At 44.5% G+C, this 19,587-nt stretch overlaps 1 protein-coding gene across 2 annotated transcripts in view; it reads right to left on the bottom strand.

The window, feature by feature from the left end:
* The window catches only part of qtgal (queuosine-tRNA galactosyltransferase), a 301,592-nt gene that overhangs the window by 172,779 nt on the left and 109,226 nt on the right, over positions 1 to 19,587 (bottom strand). The gene's annotated exons all lie outside the window — the stretch shown is intronic.

Below are 19,587 nucleotides of genomic sequence, written 5' to 3'. Positions count from 1 at the left end.
AAACTTTATTTTAACTTTTTCTGTATAGATGCCATGTTCAAACAGACTGTGTTGAAAACCTTAAAAAATGTTCAAAATCATAGCTTATAATCTCATTATACTACTTTAGATAGTCAGCTGGTGAAGGTAATAACTTAATCTTTACAGGCTTTATAACCTTTTATTTTCAGAGTTGCACATTACAATCACATTATATTCCATCTTCCAAACCCATGACCACTGCCACCTAGAAGGACAAGGGCAGCAGATGCATGAGAACAAATCACATACATGTTCCCCACACAAGGGGGGAAAGCCCTCTGCTGCATTATTCGGGCCACAACCATGTCACTGGGGCATGGAGTCTGACTAAATAATTTTGTGCTTCGGCTGGGAGAAAGATTACCATTGCACCCGATGTTAATCTCAGTCATACTTGATGATCTGTGACAATCTCTACAGTGTACTGATCGTCGAAGCAACGTGTTCCTCAACAAAAAAATGTATAAATTGGCCATTGATTTAAAAAAAGCATTTTGGGTATGTCCGGTATTTTTGATTGCTCAGAGATACAACAGCCTTTGCAGACCAACGCAGAATGCAGGCCACTCTGCTACATGTGGACACTGGGCCAGAGGTCCACCTCGTGTTTCGTTTATCAGTCAGGGCATCCTTACATTCCATCTCAAGTTTCATTCTTATGAATGAAATGTTCTGAGCACATTTCTCTTACACAGACAGCGCATGAAACGGATTCGCTTTGAAGTTCAGAAACTAGGCTGAGCCAATGGCTCATGGCTTTGAGGGCTTGTGCCTGTACACACTTCAAGCATCATGGTGACAGAGGATGGGTTGGGGGAAGTGGCTATAGCTAGAGACAGGACGCCAGGAGCCCTTGCACTCTGAGCCTTTGCTCCGACCTCCTTGCAGGGTCGACGCAGATAGATTTTATTCCCGTCATTGGTTGTTGTGGCTCCCACCTTTAGATTGGGTCAGGATCATAACTCACACTTCTGAAGATTACGGACACAAAATCTCTCTCTTTTTAAATTGGAACCCTTGGCACGCCCAGGGTTTGTTTCTGGTGGGTGAGGGAGCGGAGAATTCAGCACTTCAGCAAACCAAGCAACCTTTGGCCTCGTTCCCTGGTCTGCCAATAAGGAAGATCCACCAGATCCATTGTTAGGTGATGCTGAAGCCCATCGCAGGGTGGCTAATTAGGGAGTGTTCCCATGAACCCAGGAGGTCTGCCAGGGTCAGTTCTGTTGGATCTCACTGGCCGTGACCTTGACTAGTACAGCAACCTGCTCTTTGACCTCCACAAAGCACTTTTGACCAAACGTTGCAGCCTTAAAAGAGTGGCTACTGGTGACTCCCCATCCTGTTTCCCCCTCTCCTCACATCACATATCTGACCTTCACTCTACAGGCTGCTCCAGCAGCACAGTTGAAATCATTTAATCCCTCCTGTGAAGGAGGGATTAAATGACGGCTTCATTGGCCTCTGAAGTTTTGAAGCCGCCAGCCCAGCAAACTGGCAAGTGCTGAGATGACCTGCTTGCAGGGTTGGCGCAGATAGGTTTTACCCCAGTCACTGGTTGTTATGGTTCCCACCCTTCGATTGGGTGAGGATCATGGCCCAGGCTTCTGAAGATTACCGACACAAAATCTTCCTTTTTTTGAAACAAAACTTTTAAACTGCCATCATTGTGCAGAACCTAACCAAGAAAGTATTTCATTTGAACCAAAGTGAGAATGTCCTGTTCGATATTAACATGCACTGCACGTTGGGAGGTTTCACAGGAGGGATTAAATGATTTCAACTGTGCTGCTGGAGCAGCCTGTAGAGTGAAGGTCAGATATGTGGTGTGAGGAGAGGGGGAAACAGGATGGGGAGTCACCAGTAGCCACTTTTCTAAGGCTGCAACGTTTGGTCAAAAGTGCTTTGTGGAGGTCAAAGAGCAGGTTGCTGTACTGGGCAGAGGTAGTGCACGACCCAGGAAGGGAAGGGGAGCAAGATTAACGTGCAAGAAATAATACACCAAAATCTTACTGACATTATACAAAGAAGGTATATTTTTGTGTTAGGAAGTTCCAATTCCTAGAATCCTACAGTAGGAGGCCATTTGGCCCATCTTTGAAAGAACTATGCAATAACCCCACACCCTTTCCCTACCCCACAGCCTTGCATCTATCTTCCCTTCAAATATTTGTGCAATTCCCTCGTTGAAGTTACGATTGTCTCTACCCCCACCACCCTTTCAGGTAACACGTTCCATATCTTTGTAACTCAAATTTTCCACATTTCCCTTTTAGCTCTTTTGACAAACACTTTAAATACGTCTCTTGTGGTTACCAACCCTGTCAAACAGCGTTCCTCTGTCAAAACTCTTCTACATGCCCGACCAAAACCCAAATAACAAAAAGTTAGTTTTCTAGTTTGATTGTCCAGCGTTCTGCTCAGCAGCAGACAGCTGCTAGTTTCCCAATCCATGCACTTGGTCATCAAGATTTGCATGCTCCTTTTCCAAATTGCTCTGCAGCGACGTTTGAAGGGTTATAGTAACAATGCATGTTTATAAAAACCATCTCCACGCCACCTTAGTGATGGATGATATTGCATTTGACAGGTATTTAAACACGTGAGCTATAATACACAAAAAACAGTGCAGCTCGCCCTAAGGGTGTTTATAATGATGGAACAAGGGGGACATTAAATCGTCTTCCAATGAATGGACTGAGGGTGTGTAGTAATTTGCATGTTGAAGGCTTTTTTTCCCCAATGAATTGCACTGGCAGAGATTTGGCAACAAATCCCACCTGGTAGGTCCTTCGTTCTGTTTGTTGTAACAAGCTGAGAGAAAACAGAGTGCCACAACTGGAGCACTGAAGAATAACACACACCCTATTATAAGTAGTACTCTTTCAATCTTGGGTGTTGCTGTTATGCCACCCATTGACTTTAATTAAGCAGAAATGTTACAGTGTTACTCACTGATACCAATGGACTAGGAGTGTTATGGTATTTATTCCCCTTTGTATTTCAGCGTGCCAACCAAAAAACTCAAGGAGTTTAACGTCTTATAGTTTAAAAATCCAGTAGCGATTGAGGTCTTGAATTTCCTCAGTCTTGGTATTGAAATTTTAGTTGAGATTTTCAGATAATGAGATTTAAACATTCAAACTGCAGTGGTGCAGAGAATGAACGTGTAAAGTGGTGGATAGGGTGCCAATCTTTGTTCCAGTTGGTGTCAAGCTTTTTGAATGTTGTTGGAGCAGTACTCATCTGGGCAAATGTAGACTATTCCATCGCACTCTTGACTGGTGCCTTGTAGACAGTGGGGAGGCTTCAGGAGGTGAGCTGCTCACCACAGAACAGTAAGAAGTCTCACGACACCAGGTTAAAGTCCAACAGGTTTATTTGGTAGCACAAGCCACAAGCTTTTGCACTGCAAACAGGGCATACAATTTACATGACTCCCACTCACCTGATGAAGCAGCAGCGCTCCAGGAGCTTGTGGTACCAAATAAACCTGTTGGACTTTAACCTGGCGTTGTGAGACTTCTTACTGTGCTTACCCCAGTCCAACGCCAGCATCTCCACATCACGGCTACCATAGAGCACCCCAACTCTGACCTGTTCTTGTAGTTCATGCTATTTATGCGGCTGGTCCAGTTAAACTCTTGTTCAATATGACCTCCAAGATGTTGATATAGGGGAATCAACAATGGTCATGCCATTGAATGCCAAGAGGAGATGGTTGGATTCTCTCTTGTTGGAGATGGTCATTGTTAGATCCTTGTGTGGTCTGAGTGTTACTTGCCACTTATCAAGCCAAGGCTGAATGTTATCTGGGCCTTGCTGCACGCTGGGAAGAATTGCCTCAGTGTCTGAGAAATTGCAAATGGAACTGAACACCGTGCAATTAACAGCAAACATCCCCTCTACTGATGGAGGAAGGATCATTGATAAAGCAACTGAAGATATTGGGCAGGAATTTACACCCCGCTTGATCTGAGACTGGAAAATCCCGCCTGAGGTCAACAAACATTTTCACTGTCCGCCCTTCGCCTGCTCCGATTCTGTGATGAGCGGGGTGGTAGAATTCTAGCAATTGTGCTTAGCCCACTGCCTTCAGCCAGCTGCTGGGGTTGAGATGGTTGATCTCCAATAACCTCAGCCATCTTCTCTGGTGCTAAGTATGACCCTTACCTAACCAGTGCAAAGTTTAACCCCTGATCCCCACTGACTTCAACGTTACTCAGGATGCTTGATGCTACATTGTTGCTCTTGATATCAAGAGCATTCACTCTCACCTCACCTCACCTCAGGGACTTGGCTCTTTTGGGCATGTTTGGATCAAGACCGTAACGAGGTCTGGAGCTGTGTGATCGTGGACGAATGCAAAGGACATCAGTGGGCAGGTTATCGCTAAGTATCTATTTGCAAAGAAAATCTGTTTCTATCTCTACGTTAATAACACGTTGTACAAGTAACAAATTAAATTCGCAGCTGGCCAACCAGAATCAAGAAATGAAAATGCTGGAAAATCTGAGCGGGTCTGACAGCATCTGTGGAGAGAGAGAATAGAGCCAACGGGTGGGATTTTCCAGCTGCACTCACTCCAAGCTCGGAAAATCCCGCCTGAGATCAATGGATCTTTGCATGGTCTACTCTGCTACGATTCTCGTGGTGAGCGGGATGGGAAAATTCCCCCTAATGTTTCGAGTTAGGATGACCCTTCGTCGCAGCTCTGGCAAAGGGTCACTCAGACTCGAAACGTTTTGGATCTATTCTTTCTCCACAGATGCTGTCAGACCTGCTGAGATTTTCCAACATTTTTTTGTTTCTGTTTGCAATTCCAGCATCCGCAGTATTTTGCCCTTATATTAGAATCAAGAATTGGAGTGTAATTAAAAGGATGCAATTGGTGTTTTATCCCCAAAAGGCTGCAATGAAAAGGGATTTAAATAAACGCAATGCAACTGTTTTGTGAGATTGGAGCCCGGGCTGACTTATTTTTTGCATTTCAAATTCAATGCTCTGAGTGGTGGTTAAGGGTTGGTGGAAGCGGGACAGTCCAATAAAAGTAACGGCAAGAAGCTGAAGTGTATTTATGAAATAAACGGCAAAGAATATTAACAACACGCATCAGAAAAGATATTGCAGCAACCTAACTCCATCATTAGTCTTGTTTCACTGATGCTCATCTTGATTGCAAACTAATGAAATCGCTCACGACCAAAAACAAATGTTTCAGATTGGTTTAACCTGCTGGATAACGAGAGCCACTTATTTCCCATTTTCTGAAGCTCAGAGACATAAACAATCTTCAAAAGGGATCAGTGCTCTACCCCCACCTCCAAACACATCTGTATAGCATTCAATTTAATGGAAGTCATGACCAACTGAAAATTCCTTTTTATTATGACAGCTGCGGAAAAAATCACCATAAAGGATATCAGATTTAGCAGTCCGAGCAAAAAAATTGGTACAAATCTCCTGAGGGATGTGTGTGTGGAAGAAAATACCTGAAGAACTACAAAGGAGTGATGTGCTTTCCTCTTTCGAATCCGGTCTACTAATCATCTTTCCCTGCATCGGAGCTCTTTTACCCTTCCGCTAGCTGCTCCTGACTCTTCCTCTCCTTTCTGTCCCTCTAACCTCTGTTCCCAACTCCCCTCCACCTGTGCCTCAGCTCCCCACCTTCCTTACGATTGCTCCCCTGCTGATCTTTTCTCCTGCTGCCCCTGCAGGTTGGGGTTCCTCCTGGGCACGCTCTTAGCTTCCTTCTGCTCCAGTCAGAGAATTCTTACCCTGCCAATAGACTCACTCACTCATCCTCCTCAGGCATCTACTGCGGCATCAATCTCTTCCCTCGTCCCCATTTCTCCTCGAGCTCTCTCCTCCAACATGGCACAGTGGCTAGCACTGCTGCCTCACAGCACCAGAGACCCGAGTTCAACTGGCCTTTGGGTAACTACCTGTGGGAAGTTGCACATTCTCGCAGTGTCTGCATGCATTTTCTCCAGGTGCTCTGGTTTCTTCCTACAGTCCAAAGATGCGGAGGTTAGGTTGATTGGCTATGCTCAATTGTCCTTTAGTGTCCCAAGATATGTCGGTTAGGGGGAATTAGCAGGGTTAATATGTGGAATTACGGCAACAGGGCCTGGGTAAAATGCTCTGTCAGAGAGTCGGTGCAGACAAGATCGGCTGAGTGGTCTTTTTCTGCACTGTGGGGATTCTATGAATGGTCCTTTCCCTCTCATCCACCTGAACACTTACTGACTTGAGAACATGAACACTTCAGCCACCACTTGGAGTTCCTTTGGCAAAAAGATAACCCCGAGGGTAAACCCTCGAACTTCACTGATACCTCATCATTTGACTGTGCGTTCCACCAGATTTCTGCCCAAACTTTATATCAACAGTGTATTTTCGTTCTCACGTTCCGGCTCTTTCATCCCTGCTTCACAGTCCCAGCTGCTTGCTACCTTTCCAATTTTCAGCCATTCCTTCCAGCTCACTCTGCCTTTACACTGAACAACTTCACATCTTTACATCTCCACAGTCCCACGCACCCCGGACATTCTCTCCTCCACCTGCTTCCGTCAGGAGAAAGGTAAAAAAAATCTGAGATCACGTACCAACCGACTCAAGGACAGCTTCTTCCCTGCTGCCAGATTTAAAATGGACCTACCTTGCATTAAGTTGATCTTTCTCTACATCCTAGCAACACCCTGACTTACATCCTCGCCTCTGGACAAGTGTGAGGCAATGCATTTTGGAAGGTCTAATACACATGGGAAATATACAGTAAATGGCAGAACCTTTAAGACTATTGATAGGCAAAGTGATCTGGGTGTATAGGTACACAGGTCACTAAAAGTGGCAATGCAGGTGGAGGAGATATACATTGAGTTTGAAAATTGGCAAGTCATGTTGCAGCTTTATAGAACCTTAGTTAGGCTGCATTTGGAATATAGTGTTCAATTCTGGTCACCACACTACCAGAAGGATGTGGAGGCTTTGGAGAGGGTACAGAAAAGATTTACCAGGATATTGCCTGGTGTGGAGGGCATTAGCTATGTGGAGAGGTTGGAGAAACTTGGTTTATTCTCACTGGAACGACAGAGGCTGAGGGGAGACCTAATAGAAGATTATGAGAGGCATGGACAGAATGGATAGTCAGAAGCTTTTTCCCAGTGTGAAAGAGTCAATTACTGGGGGCATAGGTTTAAGGTGCGAGGGGCAAGGTTTAAATGAGATATACAAGGCAGAGTTTTTTTACACAGAGAGTAGTGGGTGCCTGGAACTCGTTGCGGGGGGCGGGTTGTTTGTGTGTGTGTGTGTGTGTGTGTGTGTGTGTGTGTGTGTAGTGGAAGCAGATACGATTGTGACTTTTAAGAGGCGTCTTGACAAATACATGAATAGGATGGGAATAGAGGGATATGGTCCCTGGGAGGGTAGGGGGTTTCAGTTAAGTTGGGCAGCATGGTCAGTGCAGACTTGGAGGGCTGAAGGGCCTGTTCCTGTGCTGTAATTTTCTTTGTTCTATGACTGTAACATTACATTCTGTACTCTTATTTTCTTCTCTATGAACGGTATGTTTTGTCTGTATAGTGCTCAAGAAACATTATTTTTCATTGTACACCAATACATGTGATAATAAATCAAATCAAAAACTCTGATAACTTCAACCTCTATCTATATTCTCTTCACAATTTCGCTATCCACCTGCCTTTGCTCAGTTTCATCCTGTGCAAGAACCCCTGACTACTCCATTCCCCTACCATCCTGCAGCGATTTTCCGTCAACAACAAAAGTCAACTTACTGATCCTACCCCCCCACAAAGTCATCCATGTCATTTATATAAATGATAAGCAATAGGAGGCCCAGCACTGATTAACCGGAGTTAATGTAGACCAAACTAGGTAAGAACAGCAGATTTCCTTCTCTAAAGGATATTAGTGAACCAGATATGTTTTTCCCACAATCAGCAATGGTTTCATGGACATCAATAGATTTTTAATTCCAATTTTTTTTTATTGAATTTAAATTCCACCATCTGCCATAGTGGGATTCGAACCCAGGTCCCCAGAACATAAACTGAGTTCTGGACGAATAGCCTAATGATAACACTGCCTCCCCGTGTCTTGTAAAGGACTGCAGCTAAGCACGAACAGGAAAGTTGAGAGACTGTAGTCAAGTGGACTGACTGTTTACAGTGGTGCATTAGAGACATGCATACAATACTGCTGCCTTTAACGATGAGGATTCAGAGGAGGAGATGTGCCAAAAGTGCACAATCCATTTGGGGTTGAAATAAACCTGCCAGTAAAAATCAAAGGCATCTAAATGAATGGAAGAAGGTCATTACGGAGTCAATGTGGTCACCCAGTTCCATTGTATCCAGATATAAATGAGAAGTGTGCTTGTATCTAGAATATGTTGAAGTGAAGTGTGCACCATATCTTTTGGGGAACAGAGTTAATTTCAATTTGTAAAGAGAGTGGTGTTTGTATAAAAAAGCCTTCAAGGCAACTTGGGTTTTATGCTCAACTTTTTAAACTTGGTGAATGAAAGCGATGCATCCAAAGGGAAGGTGATGAAGGTGTTATCCTAGAAAGCATAGCAAAGCGTTTTCTGAAATGGCCACAAATCTCTTCTATTCCTGCTGCTTTCTTTGGAGTCCCACGGTTTGGTCCTTGTCCCCTCTAATTTCTCATCTACAGGTTGCCCCTTTACGATATGCTAATAACATCAGGTCTCACATTGCGGCACAGTGGTTAGCACTGCTGCCTCATAGCGCCAGGGTTCAATTCCGGCCTTGGGTGTCTGTCAGGGTGGAGTCTGCACATTCTCCCCGTGTCTGCATGGATTTCCTCAGTTGCCTCCCACAGTCCAAAGGTGTGCAGGTTAGATTGATTGGCTGCACTAAATTGACCGTTAGTGCGAGGGATTAGCAAGATACGCACGTAGGGTTTAGGGTATAGTGGCGACATGAGATTGTTGTCAGTACAGGCTCAATGGGCCAAGTGGCCTCCTTCTGCACCGCAGTGATTCTATGTATACTCATGACACTCAGCTCTCGCTCAACCCCTGGCACGGTCTTTAATTTGTCACGCTACTTTTTCATCCACCATTTTGCATTTGTTGACCCACACTCCTGGTTAAGCAATTTAAACAGAATTAACAGAGGATGGTGGCAAGAACGTGGCCAAAGGATCTGAAGGAGATAATGATACTGGAGGAGGGTGGGAGACTACAGAGGTGACAAGAGATTGTGGATAGGGTGAACAGACATAGGGCTGAATTGACCACACATACATATGTGCAGAGCGAACAGCGAGGCCTGGGTGACTCCATAGCACAGAGACACGCACAGTATAGGCTGGGCTCATAATGTCTCAAGAGAGAATTTTAAAATTCTCATCCTGATTTTCAAGTTCCTCAGCTGACTTGGGGCAGCACAGTGGCTAGTGCTGCTGCCTCACAGTGCCAAGGACCCTGGTTCAATTTCGGCCTCGGGTCATTGTCTGTGTGGAGCTTGCACATTCTCCCCATGTCTGCGTGGGTTTCCTCCAGATGCTCCAGTTTCCTCCCACAGTCCAAAGGTGTGCAGGTTAGATTGATTGGCTATGCTAAATTGATCTCGTGTCAGGAGATTAGCAGGGTAAATATGTAGAGTGAAGTATGTGGAGGGCCTGGGTGGGATTGTGGTCAGTGAAGACTTGATGGACCAAATGGCCTCCCTCTGCACTGTAGGGATCCTGTGACTCTGGCTCCAACCCTCTGTCTTTATCCAGCCCTACTCATAGCTTTTCTCCAATTCTAGTCCCGCTTATCCTGGATTTGAATAGATCCATCATTGGTAGCTGTGCCTTCAGCGCCCTGGGCTCTGGAAATCTTTCCCCGAGCACCTACCTCTGCCTCTCTACCTCATTTTACCCCAAGTGCCTTCTTCTGCCTCTCTATCTCACCTTTCTCCGAGCACCTTCCTCTGCATCGCTTCCTCCTTTAAGGTATTCCTTACAATTCACCAGTTATACCAAAGGTGCTATATAAATGCACATTATTATTCTACATAGGAGGACATCACAGATTGCATGGTAGGTATCTGAGGTTGATTTGGAAGGATATAACAGCATATGACATCCTTCACTTCACCCATCCCTGTCTCTGTAGCAGGAGCTTTATCTTGTGGATGGGGTGAAATGGAGATGGGTTTTCTGATATTAGCCACCTGTGTTCATGCGTGTGACTAAAACACCTCAAGAGATCACTTTCCCACACAAACACCTCTTCTATGCAATTTGTTCAGAATTTTCATTATCTGATCTTTGCAAAATGTAACGTCAAAAATGACAAAACCTAGGAGTAAAATAAGCAAAGAACTGGTGGGGAAGTTCCAGCAGAAGAATGATACTGGAAATATTTAGCATCGCTGGAGAAAAATGGGGTTTTTCCATCAGAAATGGCCTTCCGTCAGAACTGGGAAAAGCTCAGGTGTAATCATCAGTTTTAAGCAAATGAAAGGGGGGGAGGGTGGAAAAGAACAAAAGGGGAGGTCCATGATGGGGTGGAAGACAGGATAGATTAAATGGCCATCTCCACTGATCCTGCCTGACCTGCTGAGTATTTCCAGGATGTTCTGCTTTTATTTCAGATTACCAACATCAGCAGCATTGCACTCAAGGAATGAAATTCAACAATGGCCGCGTGGAATATTTAGAAAATCCTTTCAAGAAACCGGCTGCTAAAACGCCTCTTTGCGCAGGGTCTCTCCTGGGACATTGCGGGCCCAGTCTTTAGGCCGGGGTCACGCAGGCCTCGCTCTTTGTTCTGCATATATATGTGTGTGTTTAATTCAGTCCTCTGTCTTTGGTCACCCTACCCACAATCTCTTGTCACCTCTGTAGTCTCCCACCCTCCTCTAATATCATCATCTCCTTCAGATCCTCTGGTCACGTCCGTGCCACCAACGCGTGACCACATTGCCGTAATCGAATTCACAAACATGTGCCTCAGTCAGCTGAAAATATAAAACGTGACTGAGCAACACTGGAGAGCTATCCCCGCCATTGTAGGAACCTTCACTTGCAGGTTCCTTCCTTTGAAAGAATGAAAAGATTGCAATCATGTCACGATAACATCAGGGCACAACATTTCCTGGAATCAGTCAGTAACTTACTATTAAAGTCATCATCTTCTGCCACTGATTAGGCCTGTTACTTCTGAACTTCATTGTTCTGTACTTTGCAAAAAAAAACACCTATATATGTGTCAGTGTCAAGGAAATAGCACATCAGGGACTCAGACCTGGTGTTAAACTGCTTGATCTGCTGTTCTCAAGGTTAACAGCTTCACTGAAACTTCTGAATGTGTTACTGCTTTGCAACAGGCTCCTTGTTATCTATTGTTGTCGCTACATTGAAATTCTGAGCTGACACTCTCCATCAGTGTCCAAGGGATTCATTATTGGCAATGAAGGGAAGAGAATGGAATTGTTCCTGTGGGTTAACTATTTACATTCGTGAAGAGAGTTAAGATCCCTGCTCTGTAGGAACAGTTTTACCCAGGCAAACTGACTATTTAGTCTTCAGCTCCTCCGCTTAATAGACTTCACACGTTATCTTAATCCATTCTGTTGTAGGTTGAACACTTTCAGAAGTATTGATTGCTATGAGCCAGTTGCCAATTTTTTAAAAATTCTTTCATGGCACGTGGATATCACAGGCTGGGGCAGCATTCATTACCCATCCCCAAATTCAGATCACAGGTCACTACACTGCAGAAGAGGCCCTTCAGCCCATCGAGTCTGCACCAACACATGAAGTGCCCTGACCTGCGCACCTAATCCCACTTGCCAGCACTTGGCCCGTGGCCCTGAATGTTATGACTTGCCAAGTACTCATTCAGGTACTTTTTAAAAGGATGTGACGCCTCCCGCCTCCACTGCCCTCCCCGGCAGCGCATTCCAGGCCGTCACCACCCTCTGAGTAAAAAAGTTTTTGTCAAATCCCCCCTCGAAATTGCCCTTGAACTGAATGTCATTCTCATTCTTTTTCTTTAAAGAGTCAACCACATTGCTGTGGATTTGGAATCACATGTAGGCCAGACCAGGTAAGGATGGTAGATTTCCTTCCCTGAAGGACATTAGAGAAATGGACTGATTTTTTACGACAATCAACAATGCTTTCAAAGCCATCATTAGAACTTTTCATTCCAGATTTTTTTGAATCCAAATTTCACCATCTGCAGTGGTGGGATTTGTCCCCAGAGCATGAACCTGGGTTTCTGGTTTACCAGTCTGGTGACAATAGCTCTACACCTCCCCATTCTGAGAGAGCGAGCCATAGGTCAGTTCGGCTAAAGAACTGTTCTGAAGATAAGGAAGGTTCTGTTCCCTTCCTGTGGCCACCCCAGTTCAACGCCGGCATCTCCACATTTCTTTACTCAGAGGGTAGTAAGGTCGTGGAATGCCCTGCCTGCAGCAGTTGTGGACTCGCCAACTTTAAGGGCATTCAAATGGTCAGTGGATAGGCATATGGATAACATTGGAATAGTTTAGGTTAGAGGATCATTAGATTGGTTCCACTGGTCAGCGCAACATCGAGGGCCTAAGGGCCTGTACTGCGCTGTAATGTTCTATGTTCTACATCAAGGCTAAAGATTGAAACAGCTACTAAACATTCCCTCAACACTCATTCCTTCACCGATAGGTTTACATTCTTCACAGACTGTTTTTCAACCTCCCCTCTTCCTGATTGCAATGGATGTTTAAAAATGGTGGGTCCTATCTGCAGCTCAGAACGGCACCGTTGCCAGATGGTATTGCCCGGGTCACGGTCAGGGTATCTGATGAGCTATCACAGTTTCTTTCGAAAATAGTTCCACTTAGTTTTCAGGATTCAATTCTCAGCATCAAGGTCCACCTCAGCCACTCCCTGTACTATTTTTCTTCAAGAGTCCCATCTGTTCTGTTCCCTTCCTTTTTTGTGAATGGAAAATGAACTCTCACCAGCAGCCTGTTTCTGTACTGCAGCATCTGCTTTCTCTCTCTCTCTGCTTCTATCCCTTTTCTCCGAGATTCCACGTAAAGGTTTCACAACTGCCTCCATTTTGTAATGGGGGCCCTGTCTGAGATTCCCATTCGGGCATGACTGCAGATTGAGGTGTTTCCAGAAATGTTTTCCCTTCAGTAAGAAAGGGACAGGTAAAAACATAACCACCTTGTAAAGTCATGGCAATAGGCACACAACCCAGTCACTGGAATAGTGGAGCCCGACTTGGCAGTGCACCTTTGGGGGACTGCTTTGTGACTGTCACACTAATAACAAATGCAGCCTGACCACACAGTGAGCAAGAGGAGAAGACTTCCATTCTCGATTGGCAACAGGTGCAAAGGCAAACTGCTGCCAGATTGCATTGTTTGCGGGTGGCTGACTCATTCGGGACTGGGAATCAGACCTGGGGGCCTTGAGGTTTGTTTAGCTTAGCCACTGACTCAGTGCCTCCTTGGAGGAGCTTCAATTATGCACTCAACACGCATTACAATTGATTTTCTACCAAAGCAAAACGCCCTGTGGCAGTAATCGGATCAAAAAGTATTGGAGCATTAACCAGAAAGGGCTGACTTTGCATCAAACTGTTCATCAGTTTAATACAAACAACAGTTCCCCTTGCTTAACATTGTGGGTGGTGTTAGAGAAGGATGTTGGTGAATAATACAGCATGTCTTAAAAAAAGATATGAAAAGAGCGCACATTTTCTATTTTATCTCAGGATAAGAATGTTCAACGCTACCCTGGTTCTCTCTCTCATCTTTGATTGGTTGGAAGATTTCTAGTTGGCATCTTAAATCCATCAGTCAGCAAATTATCCACCCTCGCTGCTGAAACTGTTCTGGAGCACAGAGTCTTACAATAAGAATTTCCTTCCTCATTTCTGATTCGGCTGTGTGCAAGATTATCTTTGTAATTAAAACAACTGGCTCAATATCAATCAATAATTTCTTCCCACATTCCGAAAGACGTGCTGGTTAGGTACATCGGCCACACTAAATTCTCCCTCAGTGTACCCGAACAGGTGCCGGAGTGTGGCAACTAGGGGAATTTCACAGTAACCTCATTGCAGTGTTAATGTAAGCCTACTTGTGACACTAATAAATAAACTTAATGTTATAAGGGCATAATTGCACAAGACAACAGTAAAAAGCTAAAATCACCCTCTTCCTTAGAGTTTCTACACTTTTTTCTCTCTCTCTGATCCAGTGTGTACCTGTGGTTCTCTCTCCCTCTCTCTGATCCAGTGTGTACCTGTGGTTCTCTCTCCCTCTCTCTGATCCACTGTGTACCTGTGGTTCTCTCTCTCTCTCTCTCTGATCCAGTGTGTACCTGTGGTTCTCTCTCTCTCTGATCCAGTGTGTACCTGTGGTTCTCTCTCCCTCTCTCTGATCCAGTGTGTACCTGTGGTTCTCTCTCTCTCCGATCCAGTGTGTACCTGTGGTTCTCTCTCCCTCTCTCTGATCCAGTGTGTACCTGTGGTTCTCTCTCTCTCCGATCCAGTGTGTACCTGTGGTTCTCTCTCCATCTCTCTGATCCACTGTGTACCTGTAGTTCTCTCTCTCTCTCTGATCCAGTGTGTACCTGTGGTTCTCTCTCTCTGATCCAGTGTGTACCTGTGGTTCTCTCTCCCTCTCTCTGATCCAGCGTGTACTTGTGGTTCTCTCTCTCTCTCTCTCTGATCCAGTGCGTAACTGTGGTTCTCTCTCTCTGATCCAGTATGTACCTGTGGTTCTCTCTCTCTCTCTCTCTGATCCAGTGTGTACCTGTAGTTCTCTCTCTCTCTGATCCAGTGTGTACCTGTAGTTCTCTCTCTCTTTCTGATCCAGAGTGTATCTGTGGTTCGTTCTCTCTCTCTCTCTCTCTCTCCAATCCAGTGTGTACCTGTGGTTCTCTCTCTCTCTCTGATCCATAGTTCCCTCTGTTTCTAATCCGTTGCAGATCTGTGTTCTCCTCTCCATCCATTGCTGTGGTGAGATCTGTTTTTTTTCTGCCATATTGCCTTGTTTCCTGAGTATGTATTAATAAGAATGAGTGAGCAAGTGACTGTGCCTGCATATGTGAGAGACTGAAACTGGGAGTGAGACAGTCTGGGAGAGCAAGGCAGAAATTCTGAGAATCGGAAAGAACAAGTCTGTGTCATGAGTCTTGGTAAAAAAATACTTAATTTCTCAGGTCTCAGATTTTATCTTGTTTATGAATATTTGCTCTGATGAACAGCTATTGTTCTCAGTACCAAGGGCCACATGATTTTAATCATCAATTGAAAAGTTGGTCATCAAAATTCCATCCAGGGCTGCTTTTTCCATTCCGAACATTAAATTTAAGGGTAGTTCAAAAAAATCATAAAAGTAACAGCACACCATGAGGCCCTTTGGCCCCTCTGTGCTGATGCTAGCTTAGTTGAAGGAATACAGCAAATCAGCATTCACCACACAGTCCGCCAACCTTTCCCACAGGCTCATTATTACCTTTGAACAAAAGAACCACTTAATATCCAGCCAGTTCTCCTCTCATCTAACTTCCCTATAAAACTTTGTATTTAAGTTTTGCCACTGAGACAGAAGGTACACTTCCTCAAAGAATGAAAGCCCGACTCAGTCACATCTTCAATTTATACTCATTCTCTCAATCCATTTGGGCAGGGGGATTCCCAGGTGAATACCCCTGGGGTGGCATAGTGGCACAACGGTTAGTACTGCTGCCTCACAGTGCCAGGGTTCCAGGTTCAAGTCCCGGCTCGGGCCTGTGCAGAATCTGCACATTCTCCCCGTGTCTGCATGTGGGTCTCCTCTGGATGCTTCAATTTCCACCCACAGTCCAAAAGGTGCGCTGGTTAGGTGCATTGGCCACACTAAATTCTCCCTCAGTTTACCTGGAGATCTCTCTCTCTCTCGGGATATATAGAACAATAATCCATCAGACTAAAATCTTCAAGTGTTTGCAATAAAATATTTCACACCTCGAGACCAGAACAATCTCTCAATTATTTTTAAATTCCTTATTTCGACTCAAAGTATTCCTTTGACTTATAAATGACGATGCAGAATAAGAGGCTTTAACATGGAATTTTTCTAAAGATAGAGAGTCACTTGTAAGTTGAAACTTTTGTTTGGTCGCTGGCTTCACTGCTAATTGCTGACATGAGCTCACACAATGTTTGAACTGAATCTTATCCCAGGCAGAAGTACAATTAAACATCGTGAGCATGACCCATTTGATCCTTCAGTTCAGGGCGTTAATAAATTTCGGAATTCCACTTTTGCTGGATTTTTTGGGAAGTCTTTTATTCCGAGGATGCCAGCAATAACTGCAGCCTTCACACCTCCCCACGATGGCTGTCCCAACTCCACTGCTGTCCTCCACCAGGCTAGCACCCCTAGCCTGGTGAAATGGCTAAGTACAGAGAATTTTCTGGATTTTTGAAAAGCAGTGTTTTCAAAATTTAATTATCTGGTGGATTTACCAATGCAAATTGCCAAAGGTTTTGCAGATCTTACCCTCTTGATCTTACTGTCCAAGACCTTCACTGGCTCAGGATCTAGGGTGCCCATGGCCAACATCTGGTTTTTGCACCCGTTTTCCATTGGCAGAGATGTTAAGTTGGCAAATTTGCAAAAACACATGGCCAATTCTTGTTTTATTTTTTGATTTATTATTGTCACATGTATTAGAATACAGTAAAAAGTATTGTTTCTTGCGTGCTATACAGACTAAGCATACCGTTCATCGAGAAGGAAATGAGAGTGCAGAATGTAGTGTTACAGTCACAGCTAGGGTGCAGAGAAAGACCAATTTGATGCTAGGTAGGTCCATTCAAAAGTGTGACAGCAGCAGGGAAGAAGCTGTTCTTGTGTCAGTTGGCAAGTGACCTCAGACTTTTATACCTTTTTCCCAACAGAGGGTGGTGGATACGAGAACGTCCGAGGTGACATTCTGTGAGGTCCTTAATTATGTGGCTGCTTTGCCGAGGCAGCGAGAAGTGTAGGGAATCAATGGATGGAAGTCTGGTTTGCGTGATGGATTGTGTTAGTAAAATGGGATTATCCATCCCAACCTTTACCAAGGTCTCACACTCCTTCAGATATACCAGTCTACAAATTGACATAACTGCACCCAAGAAAAAGCTCCAAACATAAACTTACAACTGAAAGGTGCAGCAATAAAGCTTTATGACCAAAGCCACTGCTTCAAGGCAACTTCATAAGTTAAAAGCCAATTTTTAAATTCCATTGGATTTTGGGGCTTTTTTGATTAGTGTCTTGGAATCTGCAACTTTGATTATTTTCCTATTGAAATTGAAAAGCGACGTACAAAAATAAATACAGTAGGAGTGCAATAGGATGTGAAGTTGTCCTGACTTAAAGCATGACTATACCCAATATTACCTCAACTTTTATTAGAGGGAAAAACTTAGAGAAAAAAATGTCCCTCTTCCTTCCAATAAATCCCTCTCCTCTTCTGACTACTGGCCTACTTTTCCCATTCTTCCTTCATTGAAATTTCAGCAAGAGAATGTCTAATGGTTCTCACACTTCAGAATTCATCTTCCTGTTCCGTTCTGCCTGCTTTCTCTCATCATTCCTTCAAATATTTCCTCAAAACTTAACTCTTGGATTTTGCTTCCAGATACCAGGCTGAACCAGTCACTAGTCACTGCTCAGGGTTTGATGCTTTTCACCTTTGCAAAGCGCTTTGCGGCATTTTCTAACGTTAAAGGATGCTGTACAAGTGCAAGCTGTTGTGTATGTTCATTAGGAAGGAATGGGTCACTTCGTGCGTCAAGCCGGTCCTGGTTTAAGTGCTAATACATCAGTGTTAGTCAAGAAACGACAGCGAAATGCTCTGCTGACTTTGAACATTCCTCTGGTATTCAGACATTGGTGAGGTCTCTGTTTATACAATTTTCTTTTGTCTCAATTGATAGCACTGTGAGGGGAGCTGCAAAACTTAGCACTGATAGCAAGAAGCACTGACAGCAAGCAGCACTGCCAGAACTGTACTGGTGTAAAACTGGGTAAGAAGCCTCACAACACCAGGTTTAAGTCCAACCAGTTTACTTGACAGTAATCCCACAAGCTTTCGGAAATGGTGTTCCTTCGTCAGGTGTGTGGAAGAACTTATGGGATTACTATCAAATAAACTGGTTGGACTTAAACCTGGTGTTGTGAGACTTCTTACTGTGTTTACCCCAGTCCAACAGCGGCATCTCTACATCATGGTGTAAAACTATCATAATAACAGCAAGAAAAATTCAATTTGTAGGTCAAGGAATGACTGTTGGCCAGGTACCAGAATTGCCAAGTCTTCTTCAAATACAGATCTGTGGTCTTTTTAAACACCTGAACAGGCAGATGGAGCCTTGGTTTATGTCCCACCCGAAAGATAAAACCCCTGGCAGTGCTGTACTCCCAAGGCTGACACTTCAGTGCATTATACCAATGTATTCAAGTCTTTGGAATGGGGCTTGACTCAGAAGTGGAAGTGTTATTGACTGAGCTGAAGTATCTCAGGCACTTGTGGAGACATGGGGCAAAACCAATAAGTGACAGACATTGGTATAGAATCTTAGAATCCCTACTGTGTAGAAGAGGCCATTCAGCCCATCGAGTCAACACTGCCTAATACAGCATCATAACCAAACCCTCTACCCTGCCCTATCCCCGTAGCCCTACACGTTTACTATGACTAATCCACCTAACCTAGGACATAAAGGTGCAATTTAGCAGAGCCAGTTTTCCTAGCCTGCACATCTTTGGTCCGTGGGAGGAAACTGGAGAACCTGGAGGAAGCCCATACAGACATGGGGAGAACACGCAAACTCCAGACAGTCACTGAGGCCGGAATTGAACGTGAGCCCCCGGCACTCTTAGGCAACAGTGCTAACCACTGTGCCATATTGGGTTTTGGCCACAAGGTCCCTTCCTCTCTCTCGGGGTTGTCTATCATTCTTCAGTGTGGACGGTTGCTCAAGAAGTGTACTGATTGGAAAGACAGCAGAGAGCAGCCTGTGCTCGTGGAGCTGCACCCCAGAGTGACTCTGAATGTCTGGGGGAGGAAGGAAGAAAGAAAGAAAGAAAACTGGGTGGCAGAGAGAGAAAAGCAACATAAAAATGTCAGCGGCTGACAGTCTACCAGACTTCCTCCAAAAGCAGAATGGCTCTGAATTAATGAGACGAGGGAATGTGGTATTTATTTCTTTAATCACACTTTTTTGTTATTAGAAAAATGAAATGGAAAGCATCTGAACTGCCCTCACCCTCTGCTGCCTGGTGACCCGCACACTGAGGCACGCGGTAATTAAAGGCATGTGTGGCGCCTGCCACATCAAGGTTCGGCGTACTCTTCCATAATGTATCTGGTAACATTAAACTGATTGGAGAAGCCTTGCTTTGCTCCTTTAATACTGTTGCACTTCCCATTCTAATCCTGATACTGAGTCAATTCGGTGCGGGTGCTTAAAAACAACCGGACGAACAACGTAAAAGGAAAATTAAGCTTCAAATGGGTGCGAGAAGGAGTGGCATAAGACTCTTTCGG

This window comes from Carcharhinus amblyrhynchos, chromosome 21 (assembly GCF_965287045.1).
Source record: "Carcharhinus amblyrhynchos chromosome 21, sCarAmb.v2.hapA, whole genome shotgun sequence".
In the NCBI taxonomy this organism is placed as follows: Eukaryota; Metazoa; Chordata; class Chondrichthyes; order Carcharhiniformes; family Carcharhinidae; genus Carcharhinus; species Carcharhinus amblyrhynchos.
This window is presented reverse-complemented; position numbering and strand designations above follow the sequence as displayed.